The sequence below is a fragment of the Actinia tenebrosa genome, unplaced genomic scaffold, assembly GCF_029948245.1.
Source record: "Actinia tenebrosa isolate PJP-AT-01 unplaced genomic scaffold, QUT_ActTen_1.0 PGA_scaffold16__25_contigs__length_10494907, whole genome shotgun sequence".
Taxonomy (NCBI): Eukaryota; Metazoa; Cnidaria; class Anthozoa; order Actiniaria; family Actiniidae; genus Actinia; species Actinia tenebrosa.
The window spans coordinates 7,427,959-7,449,936 of NW_028292576.1; the positions used below are offsets into that span (position 1 = coordinate 7,427,959).

The 21,978-nt window shown below is 34.4% G+C and overlaps 1 protein-coding gene and 1 non-coding gene across 6 annotated transcripts in view; one reads left to right on the forward strand and one right to left on the reverse strand.

The window, feature by feature from the left end:
* Nucleotides 1-3,440: 3,440 nt before the first annotated feature.
* The window catches only part of LOC116307894 (pyroglutamylated RF-amide peptide receptor), a 34,896-nt gene continuing 16,358 nt past the window's right edge, over nt 3,441-21,978 (forward strand). For 2 of the 5 annotated variants that reach the window (XM_089031010.1, XM_031718219.2), the window contains exon 1: nt 21,092-21,163. The gene's annotated coding sequence lies outside the window, so the exon portion shown is untranslated. Of the gene's footprint in view, nt 3,748-12,868; nt 12,959-21,040; nt 21,164-21,978 lie in introns of those variants that run through there. The other 3 variants (XM_031718234.2, XM_031718255.2, XM_031718247.2) reach the window with 3 other exon arrangements.
* Nucleotides 19,254-19,326, reverse strand: Trnas-aga (transfer RNA serine (anticodon AGA)). The gene has a single exon. It is a non-coding gene; the product is annotated as a tRNA-Ser (tRNA).

Consider the following 21,978-nt stretch of genomic DNA (forward strand, 5'->3'; position numbering starts at 1 on the left):
TACACTATAGAGTCACGTGTTGAGAGCATTCGAATCTCACGCATTGGCACGCTTTAACGCACGCAAAATAACGCAAACATTTGGCGTTTGTTTTGAACGGGATAAATAAATAAGATTTATAAAATTAATTTAATATTTAACGAATATTGAATCAGATTACTTCTTTACTTTTTTCATGTCTTTATAAGCTTCTTTGTTTTCCCCCAGAGGAGGATCCATTATGATCTCGAGTGCCTTAGTGTTGATAATCTTCAATAAGGGAAACCTACTCACTATAGCTGTGTTCATAATGTATGGCAGAGGGGGAGGGGGAGGTTGAGGGGAGAGGGGGGGCAAGTAAAAATTTGAAATGTCAAGAATAATCCTTAACACCCCCCCCCCCCCCCCTTAAATTCGTGCAAAAAAATACGATCCCCCCTAAGCAAGGCTTGTAGCTTCTTCCAAAAATTGTGCATCCCCCATTTTTCTGATAACCCTAAACCCTAAACCCTAACCCATCCCCCCCTTTTTCCAACCAAAATTTTCCCGAACCCCCCCCCCCCCCCCCCGCAGTTTTACCTGCCCCCTCCCCTCCCCCCCCCCCCCCCCCCCCCTTCCTCTGCAATACATTATTAACGCAGCCTAAAAGTGTTTTCAGTAGGGCTCCAAATAAGAATATACAACAAGTAATGTTACAATAATACAATTAAAGAAATATGTATAAACAAAAATATGCATAAAAAGATAAATTAGATACCATAAGAAAAATGTAAAATTATAAAATATAAAAGAGTGATCTGAAAAGTCTTATGATATATACAAATGATTAAAAAGCTAATAAATACTTTTGAGAGATTTCTTGAAACTATCGACTGTTATTTTCTTATAATCTAAGTTTAAACATTATCTTTGGTTCAAGTGTTATAATAAGAATGAAGATGACGATTGTTATACAGTGCACTGTACACTTATTTCAATAAAGTTTGTCACCAAAAACCTAGAAAGCTGAGATCCCTGAGTATCATGGGAAACTTTTTCATATCAAAAAAGCATATATATACAAAGCTTTTTTAATACAAACTGCAGCTCGATGATGCTCAGAAGAGGTGAGACTGTAACCGGTAAAAGATTCGCAAGTCCATGAACAGTTATCAAGCGGTTGAACGTGTAAAATGAATCTACCCATAATCCTTGTCGGTCTCAGCTTTATAGCTTTTCAGGTGACTAACTTTATTGAAATAAGCGTATGCATTATTTAATAAATTAAAATCAATATCACCATTAATGCATTTGTATACAGTAACTAGACGATTAATTTTTCGTCGTCTTGATAGTGTATTAAAACCTAATATGCTTAAAGCTTCAGTAGCTGAACTTTGTATTGGTTTATTTAAGATTATTTTTGCAGCCTCATTCTTTAAAGTTTGTAAATAGCTCATTAAAACTTCATTATTTTTGATCTCCCCAAACAATGTCTCCATAATCGAACAATGGGGCAACTAGACTGTTATATAACGTTATACGTGCCGAACAAGGTAATAAATATTTAACTCGTTTTATCAAACTAATTCTCTAGTTGACTTTTTTGACTGATTACTTAAATCGAAATGGTCATTCCATGTCAAAGTTTGATTGAGTATTACTCCTCAGTAAGTATTTAAATGTATCTGTCCTATCTAGTGTGTATACTCATTTATATGAATATCGACAGTTCCAATATTGTTCAATTTTCTTGTACTCCCAAAGACCATGTTAAATTTGCACTCAGGTGTTGATAGCGAGTAGATTTCTGTTGAGCCAATGTACGACCACACCCAGATCATCAGTAAGCTTGTGTTCCAGACCATGATTCCATTGTATTCTTATCTTGGTTATTGGGGAACGAAAAATGAAGCCATACATATAACATTGTTTCTTCTCTTGTGGCTATTTTACTATAACATGTTGTTTAATTTTTTTTATTCCACAGGTTATTTTTAAATGCATGCCTTCACTGTATAGAATTAAGAATGTTGGTGTGTTTCCAAGAGGTAAATGATCTCGACACAAGAATCCTTTTAGTCCATTGCTCTGACAAATATTAGAATATGGTCACACTACCCATTTAGTTAATCAGCGTCCAGTATTTAGTCAGTGCTCTATAAAATATATATAATATAAAAATAATAATATAATAAAATGAAATATTTTTTCCTATGGGTTATGAGTCCCTCGCATTGGATAGAAGGCCTTCTGTCTAATGCGAGGGACTATATATCCCATCCGACACTCGCGTTCATTATCTAACCCTTACTTAATATATTGGGCTTAATAAGTGATTTTAGTTCAATCGGTATTTTTCTTAGCGGCTTTTAAGTGTACTGGTCTGATAAAGCTAGTGCACGTCATATATGTCAGTAAAACAAAACAGAAGAAGATTTAATGAACAAAAGCAATATACCTATGCGTCTTTGTTTGGTTCATGCCTAAGGGAATTCGACAACTATATAGTTGATAACTCAATACTATTAAGCACTACTTAGCTAAGAAATTGTTTCTAGCAATATACATATATACTCTATTGTAATCGCAAAGACAATGTTCCTACGAATTCACGCATTGGACAGCATGAATATAGCATGACTACCCAGTGGACGGCATGGGGGGGGGGATCAATTTAGACTCTATTAGATTAAAGTGCACTCTATAATGAACAGAATTGACCGACTATCTAGCAGCCGAGTCAATTGATTTCAGCATGACGCACACATTCTACTTCCGAAATCTCCGCGTTGGAGTCCATACGTCTCATATAGGAACAAAAAACTCATTTTGAGATGTTGATCAAGTATATGAATAGAACAAAAAGTTAATTTGTATGTACGAAATATATACGCGGAAAAAGAAAAAAAAAAGAAAAGAAAAAGAATACTCTACCTCACACGAAGGTATTTCAACGCAATGAAGATTACTTTACACGTACATATTCTTGTATTCCTTTTCTTATTTTCAAGTGGGTTTAGGAAGCACGAAAACTCCCTAAAATGTCTTCAGAAAAAAAAACAATTTTCTCTCATATATAGTGTTCCATCAAAGTAACCTGTGGCAAAAGAAAAAAGAAAAAAAAAAAGCCATATGCGTGCAATGAAAGTTATATTTTGTTACATCCATTCTAATATATATTTTTATTAATATTGACTAAACTTATAATGTTAAGTTCATTTATCATATAATCATCCATAAAACAGATGTTACATAGGCGCTTGGAGATACGAAATTTACCTTCTCGTGTTGAAAATCTCTCACTCGTTCGCTACGCTCACTCGTGAGAGATCTTTTCAACACTCGAAGATAAATTTCGTATCTCCGCGCGCCCATGTAGTGATATCCTCTATATACTAGATATATTTCTATGAGATATTTCAAACTGCTGTTTATACAGTTGTACAGTTTATTACACGGATATTCATTCTAAATGACATATGTCCTTTGCGATTGCTTCGACTCCGTACCAATATATTTTATAACCAAGCAAGCGCCACGAGTTCCGTTCATTAAATGTGTCAGTTAATTGGTGTCAATGTAAAGCAAGGCAAATCGTTTTATTGAGGATCGACGACGCCAAGAAATTTAAATAGGCTAACGATTTTAAATTAAATTGTAAAAAATAAAAGACCCTGAGTTCAGAGGAGGGCGAGAGAATTTTCATTTGCTCAAGGTATGAATACACTAGACTCAAGTTGGCTAAAGACATCTCTAAAGTAGACACACGGTCACTTCCAAGGAAAGGTAAGAAAAAAGGCTTTACATGAACGCATTTTCAAAACACGAAGTTATGTTTTTAATTGTCGTATAAATCCGATAATTTCTAGTGAGGCTTTGATGCGCGATAAGTAAAAATGAGAGCTTTTTTCCCCATGCATGCAAAAAAAGTAATTTTGGTCCTTTTCTTTGCGTTCTTTTGAATGAAGGAAGCTAGCTATATTTTCTAATGAATTGGCTTTTCAATTATCGCAAAGATTCATATCTAGAACTCTTGCTCGTTCAGCAAAATAAAATAAATAATCCAAATTTAGGTGGTTTTTTATCAAAATGAAATGAAGAAGCAAGAGTTAATGGAAAGCAGAAAGAGAAATTTAATCTGATTAGATAATGAAGTTATTTTTTCCAAATCTTGATTAACAAAAAAAAAAAAAAAAAAAAAGAAAAAAAAGAAGAAGAAAAAAAGAAATATACTGAATGAAACACAGCACAAAAAACGAGATTTACGCATTTTTATTCTTAGCGTAAAGCTTCTTAAAGTTGCTTTAAGAAATTTGCGCCTTTGATAAAGCTACTTTTTCTTTGCGTTCTTTTGAATAAAGGAAGCTAGCTATATTTTCTAATGAATTGGCTTTTCAATTATCGCAAAGATTCATATATCTAGAACTCTTGCTCGTTCAGCAAAATAAAATAAATAATTAAAATGTAGGTGGTTTTTTATCAAAATGAAATGAAGAAGCAAGAGTTAATGGCAGGCAGAAAGAGAAATTTAATCTGATTAGATAATGAAGTTATTTTTTCCAAATCTTGATTAACATAAAAAAAAAAAAAAAAAAAAAAAAAGAAAATATGCTGAATGAAACACAGCACAAAAAACGAGATTTTCGCATTTTTATCCTAAGCGTAAAGCTGCTTAAAGTTGTTTTAAGAACTTTGCGCCTTTGATAAAGCTACTTTTACTTTGCGTTCTTTTGAATAAAGGAAGCTAGCTATATTTATCTAATGAATTTCCTTTCCAATTACCGCATAGTATTCATATCTAGAACTCTTGCTCGTTCAGCAAAATAAAAAAAAGTTTATAATGAAGTTTATTTTTTCCAAATCTTGATTAACATAAAAAATAAATAAATAAATAAAAAAAAAGAAATATACTGAATGAAACACAGTACAAAAAACGAGATTTTCGCATTTTTATCCTAAGCGTAAAGCTGCTTAAAGTTGTTTTAAGAACTTTACGCCTTTGATAAAGCTGCTTTTTCTTTGCGTTCTTTTGAATAAAGGAAGCTAGCTATATTTATCTAATGAATTTCCTTTCCAATTACCGCATAGTATTCATATCTAGAACTCTTGCTCGTTCAGCAAAATAAAATAAATAATTAAAATGTAGGTATTTTATCAAAATGAAATGAAGAAGCAAGAGTTATAAATGACAGGCAGAAAGAGAAATTTAATCTGATAAGGTAATGAAGTTATTTTTTTCATATCTTGCTTAGCAAAAAGAAGAAAAGAAAAGAAAGAAAAATGAAAAGAAAAGAAAAGAAAAAGAAAAAGAAAAAGAAAAGAAAGAAAATTGAAAAAAAAATAATAAAGAAATGAGAAAGAAAAAGAAAAAGAAAAAGAAAAATGAACAGAAAAACTGCTCATCCTCAATAAAATAAAATAAAATGAAATGAAAAGAAAGAAAATTGAAAAAATAAAATAAAGAAATGAGAAAGAAAAATTGAAAAGAAAGGGAGGAAGAAAGCAAAAAAGAGATAAAGGAAAAGGAAAATAACTCATGCACTAGATTTTTCTCTTCATACAATATATTTTATATTTTTATATTTCGCTCAATATTTATTATTATATTGTATGTAGAAAGATCCAGAGGTGTTTCGAGAGCTTGCAAGCTCCATATAATCATACTCCATGACTATTTCTCTCAAAGATTAGTAGCGCTAAGACTTATTAAAAATATTTTCAGTGTCACATCTAAGAAAATAGTAATTATATTGATCCACTTCCGTAAAAACAGCTCGATATTAAAAAACCGGTGCAATCGATGGAGCTCATTTTGTAAAAGTACTACTCTGTCCATAATCAATGATATAATACTACTGTTATGGGATGACCGCTCTCGGTACGAGCTCCGGGATCTTTATTCTACTTTCTTCTGACTTAAACTAATAGCGCAGCGCGCTGATTCTAAAAATAGCTTAAAGATTCGGACAAACATTGCATTCTGTTTAACTGCTACGAGGATTATACGAACCGATTTTATTATTTTTACTTAAAGTTACAATAATAACCCATGCAAACTAAGATCAACTTGCGATCGGCTGTGAGAATTATTTGCTGAAAGTAAACTTGTAAGTTTGTTTGTCCGAATTTCGCCTTTGTCTTCGTTTTTATGACGTCACGGCTGCGCTGCGCTATTACATGAGTTCTATTTATAATAACTTCATGACATGTGTCAGTCTATAATCAATTTGATAATATCGTTGAATCTTGATTGGCTAAAAGAAATAGTAAATTCCTAAGTATGATATCTTAATAACGAGTAATACGAGTGAAAATCTTAGAACTAAACATAGCTTAAACTAAAGTTAATATATGAATATATTATAAATGTATAGAAAAGGCTACGAGGAATATTTCTATCATAAGATTCAAAAGAACAGTGCTAAACTAACTAAGCAAAGGGGTAAAGAGTGTGTAGGGCGTAACCAGAGGCACACATGCTAATGGGAGGAGCTAAGAGGTTTACTTGTGCATAATTCAAAGCATACCATTATCTAAACTTGTGCGTGATGGTAGCCTTACTGAAATCTTATATCGATATTTTTATATAGCTAATTGATCGTTCTTTATCTTGTTTTCATACGATAAGAAATAGTAATTAGAAAACTGATGTCTTGCTTAAGTCTGTAAAAACATTAATTTTCTCTCTCATAACACTACCACCGCAAAATACTTCAACATCCTTGTGGGAAAAACATTTTTCGGGCAAGAATTATTCTTGCTTTACTATTTTATCATAGGGCATCAGTCAAGTTGAGGGAGGGACCAAAAGACTATCTGCCATTACAATTCGTATGATTGATTACGCGTTTACCAAAAAATAAAGAAGAAAAAGAAAAAGAAAAAAAAAGATAGCGTTTTTTTTTATTTTATAAGATAAGTTCGAGGGAAATGGAAACTGAGGAATAGGCCTCTTTACCTTGGACGTAATGTTTTCCCATTTCAGACCACATGTCATTCCCTAGAGTATCATTTCTTTGTTTAAGGTTTGCACATGAGAAGACACATGAATATGGATACAACTCAAACAAAGAATCTTATTCTCAAGAGAATGACACGTGGTCTGAAATGGGAAAACATTACCCCAAGCCGAAGAGGTCTATAGGTTTCTATCAATAGACGTCACTTCCGGTAATAGCTCTTTTTTGATGGCTTGTAGAATCCTGGAGGTTGTTTTGATCTCTTGTTTTCTGGTTTGATGTCGTGAAAATAGTCAAATACAATAGTTTGAGGACTTATTTTGATATGTTTTGACTTAGCATCCGCTAGTTGCCCCCCAGCCAACCGCTTGTTTGCCCCCCAGTCAACTCCAAAAAGTCACGTGATTGATAGTAAGCAATTGATCACGAATCATTCAATAATACAAAAGATTTAAGAAATTTCAATTACAATTTTAATTACGTTCACAGTAGGTACTGTACATCGTACTTATTTCATTTTGTTGTATTACTCAAATATATAATAGTTAGTCATCATCACCCCTCTATACTTGGCCTATAAATATAATTTTTGATACTTAGCCTATAGGTGGTTGCTGACTCCAACAAAAGTTGACACTAACTCAGTAACCACATACACCTTATCTACACTATATTTGTAAATACTAACTGTAAGGCCTAGGACGTCGAACTTTCCATGCACCGAACTTGATTACATCAAAGAATGTCGCCTCATTATCACCTGATATCCATTGTTTTAAATGAGTTCGGTGCATGGAAAGTTCGACGTTTGCCCTAGGCCTAAAATGCTTATTTCTATTTATAATTCTAGCTATTCATAATATGTTATTTCTCTTGTAATGTGTGTGTAAAAATAAAGTCATTCATTCATTAATTCATTCATTTAATTAAATTGCCCTCAAACCAGGAGTACACTACAGATCACTGCGTGCTTTTGAGAACCAGCAAGATCAAATCTTACATACCTTAGTATCTTTTTGTTTTGACTACGTTTCATTTATAAATATTAGTCGTTTGCGGTTTTTTTCTTTTTTTTCTTTTTATTTTTTAACGGTTAACATGATAAAAAATGCGAAATTGAAATACGAAATGTGTCAAAATGCATGTTTATTTTTAATATCAGGATCATTTGCGCCTTTTTAAAAAATTTATTGTAATGTTCTGGAATATGGACAGACGGATGGATAGATGGATGGACGGATAGATGGATGTAAGGATGGATGCATGCAATCTATATTACTGTAAGCTTTCCGATTTCTTCTAACTTACCGGTATCATGGGTTAATTTCTCAAAGATTATTACATTTTAGTGTGAAACGTTTGAAAAGCAAATTGCAGCTTTTAATTACTTTGTATAAGTAAACAAGAAGTAAAATGAATACAGTACTGGAGGTAGTTTCATTTACATTTACATTTACCAAATTACAAGCACGCCCTCTCTTCGAGACTTAAGTGCTCGGGTAGGTCAGGATCAAAGTTAGTGTTCTAATTTACAGACCCCACTTTTAAATGCATTAACATTTGGGGCTGTGACTAATTCAGCGGGTAGATTGTTCCATTGTTTTATTGTTCATGGTAGAAAGCTGTATTGTATATATGTTTTTTTCTCGAGAGGAATTTTAAAGGATCTGTTGTGATTATTTCTTGAGTTTCTTGTCAAGGGTATCAGTTCATTACAGAGATCTACATCAACTAAGTTGTTTATAATTTTGTACAGCATGACTAATCTCTGGTCAGCCCTGCGCTGCTTAAGACTGCGCCTGCGACTGCGTTTCATATTGATAAGACCTCAATCACCCTACAGACATTTTTACGAGTGCTTTTCTTTGGATATATTTTGACAAGTTTTTTTTTGATCACTTACGGAAAAAAAACATTCCTAAAGATCAATAACTATATTTAAGTTCAAAAGTTTTTGAGTAAAATAAAAATACAGTTCGATAGGAAAGTAAAATTCACTATCTTGGATAGCATTTGCCTAAAACATGTTTACCGCTCGCATATTTTCTCGATGTTTCCCAGTTTAGCCACATGCGAAACATTGCTGCGTGCAACAAATTTTGCTTCCAGGACGCAAAAAATGTTTCTGCTGTGATCCAGAAACATTTCAATGCTTCAAAGACGCAAGGAAGCAATATTTCGTGAATGTTTCCTGACAGTTTTGCCACCTTTGGAAACATTCAAGGAAACCCGTGTCTCCTCGTTTAGCCGAGGCCTAACGATTTCCCTTTCCCATAAAAGATCAATTATTAAGTTCTTAAAGATCATTCAATTCAAGTGCAAATTATTTGGAAAGTAAAATACAAGACATACTAAGTAAATTAAATCAGCTTTCAGGGGGAAAATATTGACATTTCTTTTGAAATGAATAGAAGGATGAAAACGCCAGCATATATCATAGTAATCTTCGATTTTTTTAATGATTTTTATGATTAATTTTTTGTATTCATTTTGGGCGACCTAATAACAGACTTTATTTCCATTTGATTTGAACCTATTGCTTTACATTTTCTATACAATTTGAATGATTCCCACTAATTTGTGAAGACTAATACAGTAAATGAAAAAGCATATCCTCTTCAATTAACTTTGAAATAAAGAAAAATTCGCCCACTTTGTTTTCGCGTAGCTCAGCGTGCTCTTTACAGTGGTTGCAAGTTTCATAATTAAACATTTACAAAAGATTTCCAGCACATCTTCTTTAAAATCTATATTTGCCTAGATTATTTTTTTCTTTTTGCAGAATCGAAAAAAAGCGACAAAAAACGTGAAGTGGAGAAACATGGTACTTCAAATAATGTGTTTTATCTTATAATTCATTGAATGCTTTTTTTACGTGAGGAAAAAGAATAATATTATTACGTACATTGCTCTGATCATGCATATGAATTATGCATGATTCTCATTATTACTGTTCTGGACTGACTAGCTCCTTATACATGTGGAAAAAAACGCTTTTATATGTTTCATTTTTGAGTTTGTTCACGGTTCGAATGTCTTCACTATAGACCCCTTGCAGCACTTTGGAATGCAGCTTAATCTGGGGACAAAACAATAGGTTCCAATTCTCAGGAGATTGGAATTATTTCGTGAATGAACAAGTGCATTGAATGGATAAATAAATGTAAATTAATGAAGGAAATTGAAGAAAACATTCTTATCATATTTCAATTAAAAAACCATTGGGTCATGTACTTTACTAAAAATGACTAGGTTTATGATGTTTAGCAAGGACTCCCATACAAGAATAATAACAAAATCTCTAACATTATCAGCAGCAGCAACAACAGAAGCTTCGACAGCAACAGCTACAACAATGTAAATCAGACGACAGAACCATTGACAGCATTGACACAAGCAAAAACGACAACAACAACAGTAGCAAGGACAACGGCTTTAACTTACTACCACAGAAACAGACAAGAACAGCAGCAACACTAAACAACGTTATTAGAACTGAACACCATTTCACAAATCCACTCCTCTTATACAATCATTTTGAATAATTAATCTTCTTGAACGAGATGTGTCTCTTGGGCCGGAAAAGAACCCTTTTCGCAATCCATAAGGTATTTTATTGTTTTGAAGTATTTGAAGTATCTCTTGATGGGGTTTTGATAGGGACTGTAAAAGTCTTCTAGATGTTGAATGCATTTTGAAAGTGACTGTTCACTACTTTATTTAACCTAGTTATCAAGAGTACAGTACACTCTTTATGGTCCTTGGCTTGCTAAAGGGTCTAATCGTTTCCGATTTTTTGGCAGGTTAGAAGCCAGTACATTAGTGAAACTACGTAAGTGTGGGTGGATGGATGGATGGATGGATGGATGGATGGATGGATGGATGGATGGATGGGTGGGTGGGTGAGTGGGTGGGTGGGTGGGTGAGTGGGTGGGTGGGTGGGTGGGTGGGTGGCTGGATGGATGGATGGATAGATGGATGGATGGATGGATGAGCGGATGGATGGACGGACGGACGGAAGGATGGATGGATGGATGGATGGATGGATGGATGGATGGATGGATGGATGGATGGATGGATGGATGGATGGATGGATGGATGGATGGATGGATGGATGGATGGATGGATGGTTGAGTGGATGGACGGACGGATGGATGGATGGATGGATGGATGGATGGATGGATGGATGGATGGATGGATGGATGGATGGATGATGGATGGATGGATCGATGGATCGAAAGAAGGAAGGAAGGAAGTTTGCATGGGTGGTTGGATACATGGAGTGTTCAATGGATGAATGGATTGATCAAGAATGATAGAAAGTCGAATTAGTAATTGATTTCTTTATTCTTTAACATTAAAATAAAATTCAAGTTCATTTCTACCCGGAAACATCAAAGCGATCATTGACTCTATTGGCTACAGAATGTAAACACATGTAGTCATTAAAGGTTCCGACTGAGAAACGTCAAACCAGATCGTGTTCTATCATTAATAATCCGGCGTCTATCGTATTGATAATAAACAGAAAAATATAATGAAAAATAAGTATCGCGCAGCAGCTGTGTGTGTTCAATCGGTCGCATGTATGGGAAGCAAGGTTGGCGAAGCGGTGAGACCGCGCTCGCTCACCGGGCTCGGTGTCATGTGCATGTGAGTAGAGCCGGTTGTTTGTTGGTTCTCTCCTGTGCTTCGAGGGTTTTTCTCCGGGTGTGTTCTCCAGTTTTGGCTTCCCTCCACAAAAATCAACTGTTGTTAGCCACTGCCATTCATTGTGTTACCCTCGTAAAACAAGAACTTTTTTTTAATACGAGATACCCCCAGAGAGAGAGTGTTTGATCGCTCCAAGGTGGTTTGATACTGCCTTTTTCAGTACTTATTCTTTGATGCGAGCCACACACTAGCCATCAGGTATATTTCTAATACTTTGTGGTTGTTTCTCGGTTACCCCTGGTATTTGGAAGGCGCGTTGAAGTCTGAAAAAAAAATTGCCTGATGGCGCAATGAATGGTCCTTATTTTGTTTCATTTTTCACTTTCATTTCATTTTTATTCTTCGTTTTTTATTCTTCTTTCTTTCTATCTCTCTCTCTCTCTTTCTCTCTTCTTTCTTTCTTTCTTTCTTTCTTTCTTTCTTTCTCTCTCTCTTTCTTTTTTTCTTTCTTTCTCTTTCTCTCCCACGTCTTTCTTTCATTTATTTATTCTTTTCGTTTACGTTCATTTCAAACTATTGTCTCTTGTTCCTTAAACTTTTTATTTTACTCCATGTGTTTCATCTTTCCTTTTCTTTCGTTTTCCTCCGATCTTTACCTTTTTTCCTTCCTTCCTTCCCTCCTTTCCTTTTCTATTTTCCTTCATAGTATAAGAGATATCCGTCATTTTTCTTCGAGTTCATCTTAGTTGATGGAAAAAGTTTTACTAATAAATAAACTTTGTGGCATTAATGGATTTTCATCTACTTTTCTATGTGTTCACTGATTTTTCCGGTAGGATATAACTGTTGACTTTTCTCTTGTAGCTCATTATTACCATTAGTTGTTGGTTTCTCTCGCAATCTTCTTATCGATCCTCCGCTTCCGTTCGAATTTCAGACATGATCGATCTCTATTTATGGATTACAAGCATTCCTCAGAGAGTTAAAAGCAAGGAGGTTATTGTGGTGCCCTTAACAATGTATGCTGATAAGAAATCTTTTGTTAAATGGCACCGTTCCCCCGTTAAATGGTAAACGTTCCCCCGAGAAGACGCGATGACGTATCGTGCAATCGAAGAATTCGATATTTAACTTTATAGCCTTGACTATTCGTCTAGTCGACTCCATAATTGGGCTATCTTTTTTCTTGAAGATGATAGAGTACAAATATAGTATACATAGGCCAACAAGACCAGACCTACGCGAAGCCCGCATTTATTCTGGTTTGCGGTTACTCATTCAATTGATTAAAAAGATGAGCAAATAATTTGATGACAGTGAGAATCGGGAGAAGCGGACGAACACGGAGCTCTCGGGCCCTCGAGTTAGATCTCCGCAGCAAATCGGTTAGTACTGTTATAAATTCAACATCGTATCATACAGTCTATACCCTTCATAGTGATCGTTTTCGATTCACAGCCGCCATGTTAGATGAATTTAACACCGAAAAGTTTTGTCATCCAACATGGCCGCCATGTCTTAGGTTATTTCATTCTCTTGGGAATGATTGAATGACAGCAATCCGTTGCAATACGCGAACATTTTAGTAGAAAGCCTAACAGACCTAACAGCTAGCCATTCAGCCACTCGTAGACGTTACAACACAATTTACTAGGGTCAATCTACAGCACTAGTAGTCTACTTAGCCATATAGGGATTTAGCGAGATTTTGATAATTTTAAACGTGGAAAAATGTCCCCTAAATCTTTGATATTCTTGCTGCCCATTCAAATATATTTCGTTCTATTCTTCATCTACCGAAAAAAATAAACCCTCATCTAAAAAATTCAAAAAGGCGCAGTTGTATTTAATATTTGATGTTCTAACCATACAGTTGCTAGTATAATTATACCCTATCATGAAAATAACAATCCTTTATACTTTGTTTCTTTGAAAATTATACCGCAAAAGTTTTTTTAATCAATTTTCGTCTTAAAAAATATTTATTTTGCATCCGCGGTGCAACCAAATTAAAGTATATCTATAATTAATATCTATTTCTAGCCTGCTTACTCTTGTAACATTTAATAATCTCAAAAATTTGCCATAAAACTACCGTAGCTACTAAAAGTTTATATTATTATTATCATTATTATTATTATTAATATTATTATTATTATTCCTTTATTGCACAGCAAAATATTATTACAACTCTTTTGCTTGTATATTATTATTATTGTATTATAATAACAATTATCATTATTATTATCATTATTATTATATATATTATATATCATATTATTATTATTATTAATATTATCATTATTATTGTTGTTGTTATTATTATTATTATTATTATTATTATTATTATACAAATTAGCTCAAATGATCGAGCAAAAATCCTCCATTCAAGTACTTATAGTAAACTCAACAAAATTACTCGACTCTGATTGGTCGAGAGGAGTACAATTATAGCGTTAATTGTACTCCGTAGGAGTACCGAATTAAGTCGCAACACGGCCAAAACAATGTCAAAACAATTATTTTCTATCATTTTGTACTTAAAGAACATAGATAAAATTTCAAAGCCGTAAGAACTAACCTTTTTTATGCATTTCAGTTGTGCGATGGACTATATAAATCGGCCGCCAACTAGACAAAGATGAACGGCGTCGCTTCGCATTTTTTACTGAAATTTTGTTGAGTGAACTATAAACAAAAAATCGCACGATCTTCTCGTACAATTTGGAATTAATAGACACTCGTAATGTTTTGAAAGTTCTTTAATTGCACTCGCCTAAAGGCTCGTGCAATTACAAGAACTTTCAAAACATTACTCGTGTCCATTAATTTCCAAATTGTACTCGAGATCGTGCGATTTCCTATACAAATAACAGCACCACTTCTAGTTCTTGGCAGACGACCTTTATCACGCTAATGTCTTGCACTTTTAAGCAATTTTATGCATTGTCGTTTGCTCGGCTGCTTGAAAATTTTCATTTGCGCTTCGCATGTTTTCCAACTAAATTTCAAAAAAGTTAGGTGCGGCCAATACAGCTGCAGATTGCGTGGCAAATGTGACCAAGATGTTCAGTTATTTAAACTTCTGAGTTTGATAGTAGGGAATGACACGTGGTCTGAAATGGGACCACACGACGATCAATGTAAAGAGGTCTATTATGATTAATTCAATAAGAATTTTTTGTTCTTCTCAAAAAAATATAGAATTTCTTTGCACACTGTGCATGCGTCGCTTATAGTCGATTAAACGTAGATATACCACACTACCTACGAAAATGGATTCCCCTGTTTTCAGCATTGTATCAGTACCTTGCGACTTTACTAAGGTATAAACAGCTATTTCAATAAAGTTGGTCATTAGAGTGCTCACACTAAATCCGTGAAACAAATACTAATTTTTAGCACTAAATAGTGATAATTAAACAATAGAAAACAAAGGATTCTGCATGAAATAGTACTAATTAGTACTATTTAATGTTCACGGTTTTAGTGCGTGCACTCTAGTAACTTGTATATTGAAATATGTATATACAGTTATTTCAAAAAAAGGTTGGTAAACGTTTTGTTGCATATTGATGGTTGCAAGCATTCCCAAGAGAGTAAAAAGACAAAAACATGGCGGCCATTGTGGTACCGTTAACAATAAATGCTAATGAGAAATCTTGGATCAGTTAATGGTATCCATATGGCCGCGATGAGGTAACGTGCAAACGAAGAATTGAATGTTTCATTTTGCATGTTGTTTACCTAGCTTGAAATATATTAGACTCATATGAAATATTTAAAGCATATGTGAGGACACACACAAAATAGTAAAAAAGTGCAGCCAAAGCTTGTGAAAACTCAAAATCGTTGTGATCTTTCGCTGATCGTATTAACATCGCCCAAAACCGGCTTTCAAAATCTTAATATGGAACAAAACCGGCCTTCAAAATCTCTAGCCCCAGCGCTGAGTTACACAATAACATTTCTCTTGTGGTTGGTGGTGGAAAGATTAGTAAGATTAGAAAGATTAGTGTTTTTTTTTTCCTTCCCGCAAACGGCAGACATGACCACGTTTTCATAGCATTTCACTTTATCTAGCAAATGCAAATGGCGATTCTTTTCGATTCGTTTTCCCGAATTCTAGATGAGAATTTTGTCTGACTTTTCGCTTTCTATCTTTTACTTTTCACTATCAGCGAAGTGAAAAAGACACATTACAAGTTTATAAGTTAAACAGCCCTATGGTGCAACGCGTTCTGGAACTCTGGAACAGCTATTAGAATGAAAGAGTTTTGTCTGCGTTTTGATACAACTGAGAGTTTTGATGATTTACCAAATTAGACGTGCCGTAGCTAATGAACCAAGAAGGCTGTTTATATACTCAATATTAAAGAGCGTTCATCATGAGTGTTTTTGTTTTAGCCAAAAAATTCAAGTAGATACTTATCTTCAACAATTAGGGGATAAATTGTTAATTACCGTCAAAGAAATGTTCTCAGTCCTTTTTGTCGAAAACATATTATTGAACAAGAACGTTTAGCGAAAATTTAGCGAACAGAGCTGAATACGAAATATATTAAACAAATACATAAGAGACAACTTTCAACTAGTGCAAACGCTGAAGCTTAGTTTTCATTAAAAATAGTTTTTGTGTGGTGAAGGACCAACCGAAACGCGAGTACAGCTAAAACGTTTCCCCTTATTCTTCAGTTTTATCAAATATAATTTTTTAAATCTTTTCATGTTGCTGTTTATATTTGTTTTTTTTTTATTTTTCTTCGATTTCTTCGATTCTCCGGTGTTATTTTTAGCTTAGTTAGATGAAAAAGATAAAGATATTCATTAAATTCAGACAAGGAGCCCATTAGGTCTGTTTGCTATATGCTATTTGTTATTAAAGCCTGTTTAAACAGGAAAAAATACGGCTTTATCGATTCTGCTGAATCTGAAATGTTGAACACCTAGGGGCTTTACCAACAAGCTATATCTTTTCCACGAAGGTCCATTCAGTCGGTCTATAAAAGTAAGTCATGATAGGCACAAATGCTAAGCCTTGCGTTGGCTAGCGATATAAGAGACAGAATTCAGCGTTCAAGGAAAGCTAAGTTAGGAAAACCAGAGAATCAAGAGAAAAATTTTGAATCTGATGAAAAGACACTTAATTTGAAAATATTATCAGTAGCTAAGAATGCTCTCAGCAGAAACTGATCTTCATCTGAGCCTAAAAGTGAACTTTTCCCCATCCCACCCCACCCCAAGGTTTTAGTTATGAAACTTTTCAAACATAAAACTATATTCCTAATAGAATACGTAAGTAAAAGATTTTAACGTCGCTTTTATTACTCTAAATTTAGAAGTATACTCTTATGATATGTGTAAAGGTGAAATTAAACGTTGCGTTGAGCTACATGACGCTGGTGGAAAAATCTTCATTACAACAACACCAAAAAAACGTTCTCAAAATTAAACGCCCGCAGCCATTTATTTTATATTTCAAATACAATGTCTGTTTAATATTATCAAGATAGACAGTCTAGTTATCTCTACATTATAGGGGCTTTAATGTTAGCCTTTAATGTTAGCACAGCTCTTGATTTCAGGATATCGGTGATAAAAATCTTGACTATTAGAGTTTAAGTTTTTTTTCGGTTAATTTTATTGTTGATTCAGTGCTTTGTAGGATTGAGTATTTGAATATTCTCAAGAGATTAATGAAATAACTAAAGATATGATATGTTTTCGATAATACACTTATTTCAATAAAGTTAGTCACCAAAAACCTAGAAAGCTGAGATCACTGAGCATCGTGGGAAACTTTGCATATCAAAAAAGCATATATATACAAAGCTTTATTAAGTACAAACTGCAGCTCGATGACTGCTCAGAAGAGGTGAGACTGTAACCGTTAAAAGATTCGTAAGTCCATAAACAGTTATCAAGCGATTGAACGTGTAAAATGAATCTACCCATAATCCTTGTCGGCCTCAGCTTTATAGCTTTTCAGGTGATTAACTTTATTGAAATAAGTGTATAACAAGTCATTCAAAATTCAAAGCACTTACTCCCAAGACTCGCTCTAGCGAAACCGAATTTACCATTTTCCATCGGTTTACTACTTAAACACAAAGCATTCAGTCGAGGTTGCAAGGTTCAAATTTGAATAATGGTTTGAAAGTACCTTGGCGCCTCGCTTGAGCGCTTTGTGTTTGGCCAGTGAACCGATGTATGGAAAATGGTAAATAGGTTGCTATCAATAGACGTCACTTCCGGATAGCTGCATTTTTAAAGGAATGTAGAATCTTGAAGGTTTTTTGATCTCTTGTTTTCTGGTTTCATGTCGTAGAAATAGTCAAAATACAATAGTTTGAGTACTTATTTTGACATGTTTTAACTTAACATCCGCTAGTTGCCCCTCAGTCAACCGCTTGTTTGTCCCCCAGTCAACTCCAAAAAGTCAGGTGATTGATAGTAAGCAATTTCTTAAGATCAAAACAGGTTTGTTTCATAAAAGTATGACATGTATTTTCGTCTATTGACAAACCATTAAAATGAGGGAAGTTTTATTTGCGGTTGGTATTAAAAGAAGGTCAAGCGAATAAGTTCCTTTTTCAAAAATGTTTTACCTAATAGTTTTTCTTTTAGATTGATTTTCTCTTTACAACTGTGAGTTAGGCATACCCTGATTTAGATCAGCCCAGAGATTGTTTCAGGGATGTTAATCTGCGAGTTATGTATGCCCTGACTTAGATTAGCCTAAAGGTTGTTTTGAGGTATCGCCGAAATTTGAAGTTTAATACTTCTGGTCATCATGGCGCCCCTTTTAGAGGACATTACAATATTTGCTTCCTGTTCACAAATCAACCACAAGTGGATAAAGTGGATGACAGAAAAAAATGCTTGTAAAACTAGATTAACTATAGATAAGATGGCTATTTTTTATAAAATAGAAAAGGTGGCAGCTGCCCTTAAGCTTGTTGGTTATCAATCAGACTATGAAGAATCTAGGATGGTCTCTTGATATCATTATATTATTAGGACACTGAATAGAGAGTTAAAAAAAGGGTGTGCACAATTGAAATTGTAAATCGTTTTGGGAAATTCGCAATAACGGTTTTAGGGTGGTTTTATCACATTTTGAAGCCCACGAAAAGTGGTCGAGATGAGTAGGGGAGGGAGGGGAGGGAAGGGTAGCTAGGTCACGCAATATTGTACTGTGATGATCATATACCAAGTGATTTTAGTATTATTACAAGACCTTTAAGTATAATGAGACAATAACCAAGAGCAAATGAACTAATTATAAGAGAAGTAATCTCTGGTGTATATATATATTCATGGTTGTAACCATCGAAGGCACCGTTTGACGCTATTTTTAGAATCACATTTGCCATCGTTTGTTTTCCTGAAAGAGGTTTTCTCACGTTTTTTTTAAAAAACAAAAGAAAACATGAGTAAACAGGGTAGAGCGTGCGCATTATGCGCACGCATTAAAATAAACGATCAAATGGTTGATTCTAAAAATAGCATCAATGATTCTAAAAATAGCATGAAAGAGTGCTCATGATGGGGTTTATTTCCTCTTGGTTTTACTGTAAAATTAGAGGTGACAAATATTTGTTGATATTTGTTTTTAATAGATTCTACAACTTCAACTCTATAGCTTGTTCTTAGAGAGAATAAGAGAAAAATATCAAATGCCCTTGGCAGGATTCGAACCCACGTCTTCGGTAATTCTAGTCCGATGTGTTAACCACTACACTACAAGGACCAACCACGCTGGGAACGCAGCCAGAATATGAAATGTAGGGTATTCGTGAGGATCCCAGAGCGATATTTTTTCTCTATAGATAAGTTGAACACCGTAAATATGTACGCAAAGAATAGACATAGTATAGTAATAATAAATTATGCGTTCGGTGTGTATATAATGAAGTAGAGAGAATAAGAGAAAAATATCAAATGCCCTTGGCAGGATTCGAACCCACGTCTTCGGTAATTCTAGTCCGATGTGTTAACCACTACACTACAAGGACCAACCACGCTGGGAACGCAGCCAGAATATGAAATGTAGGGTAGCTGCTTCTTAGTCAAATCTACTTAGATCTTCAAGCATTTTGAGTACTAGCTTAATCAAGGTAATTTCAACTGATCTGCATTAGCGAAATCAGGGGAATCTTGCTTCCTTTTTTTGCTTCATCCGTTTCATATTTTCATATGTATTACGAATCGGCACCCCCCTGGAAATATTCTAAATCCGCCTTGAACCATCAATATTATAATCCCAAAAATCTTTACAAACTCCGTTTGTTTTCGTTAAGTCTTTTTTAACCTTTCATAATTATATAAAAAGAGAATTACAATACCAAGAATTTCAAAACACAGCGTTTGATGAAACTGAATTTAAACTATTTTTTCCCAATCGCGTTTCATTAAGTTTCATTAATTTGTTGCCTATTATTCTTAGTCAGGTCAGTTTAAACAGCGGCTTGGCACTCACTCGCTAATTAAACGCAGCCGGTTGCTACTTAAACATAGTTTTAGGTGCATTTATCATATCTGTCAAAAACATCTTCACTTTGGCATCTTATTCTTTTTCTATTTTGACATTTTTAAATCTTTAATTGCCAGTAATGTCAAGAGGAATGACAAAGGTTGCAGGTTAGTGAAGCGTTGGCGACAGCCTACGCGCAGCCCGAATTTAACTCTGGCTTGGCTGACTTAAATTTTTCCTTCAATTCCCGTTTTCGATTATCCTGAAACTACCTCTAGGCTGTTCAAATTAGGACATGGCTAACTCACATATCGAACCCGGAAACAACCTCTGGGCTGGTTTAAGTCAGAAAACTTCTAACTCGCAAATTGAACCCTAAAATAGAAACCTTTAGATCTCCGCTCAGATGTAAATAAGGGTACGAATAACAAACAGATCGAATTGCAATATAGCGTGTTCGTTTTCAAGGTGGGAGAAAAACCCGAGAACCCAGACAAAACCTCTCGAATTGAGAAAGATAGCCTACAACATCTCTTCACATGAGATGCGGAGTTCAGGAGTAGAATGTAGAATGTGCGCAACTACAACACCATAGATTTCCATCTTATATCAAAGCTAAATCACATTGATAACAGAGCTAAAGAGCTCATTAGAAATTTGATTCTAGATGCCACAATGAAATGACTATTTTTTCCTAACGATCAAGATATTCGTTTTCTTGTGACTTGACGGGACTTTACTCCAGGTGTCAAATGTGCCAATCAGAGACTGGCTTGCAATCAGCACTTAAACTGGTGTCATCTAGGGCTATATATATACTAAGTAACTTTTCGTTTGAACCTGTATATATTCTAGTCAAAGTGTGTTAAAATTTCTATTTTCCCCTAATACTGAAGACTTCCGCGTCTTTATTTGTCTTGTTAGAATCCAGCAAGACGTGACGTCAGTACGTCAGGTGCCGAACGGACCAATCAGGGACTGACTAGTAACTGGTGCCCTCTAAGTCTATATATATACTAATTAGCACTTCTAAACCTGCATATATATTTTACATAAAGAGTGTTAGATCCATTTTCCCGTTGATCGTTAACAAAGAAGCAGCGCTCACTCACAGGTAGGCTTAAATATTTCAATTATTTTTTGCACTTTTTGGTATTGTTTCATAGTGAGATCGTTAATTTCGTTGTTTACTTTGTTAGTTTTTATTCCTGATGATTGCAGCTGGATTGCTGAAATATATCTACTACTACTAAACGTTGTTGCAATTGCTTTAAAAATACTTAATTTACTATTACTAAGACCGTTTTTGCATGACTTCAGTTGAATATTAATCTTACTTGCTACCGAAGTTCCCCCAAAAAGATATGTTAAATAGTCGAATTGTTTAAACTCGTTATTCTTTATGTTGTATTCTCAGTTGCAACCGAATTCAATTGCCCCAGAAAATTTTTAATTTTCGATATGTTTCACTTTTGGCACATTTTGTTGTTCTCATAAAATTTTGATATCAAAAGGAATTACTTAAATTCAATTAGTCACAGGAGATATATTGGTTTCAATGATGGCTTACCTAGGTAGCATTATCCCGGGGGAAATCCTAAAACGTCAGATTGATAAGCCACTAAAGCATTGAAAATACACACCCGTCTTAAGTCAAATACAGCTTTACGAAAACAGGTGTTTCTTCGTATGCATGACATTAAAATGCGCTTTTTTGCCTTAAAGGGCTTTCTAAAATTTCTCTCTCTCTCTCTCTCTCTCTCTCTCTCTCTCTCTCTCTCTCTCTCTCTCTCTCTCTCTCTCTCTCTCTTCCTTCGTTTCTTCCTTCGTTTCTTCCTTTCTTTTTTTCCCTTTCTTTCTTTCTTTCTTTCTTCCTTCCTTCCTTCCTTCCTTCTTGCCATTGGAATCAGTTCGAAAACGTTCAAGACA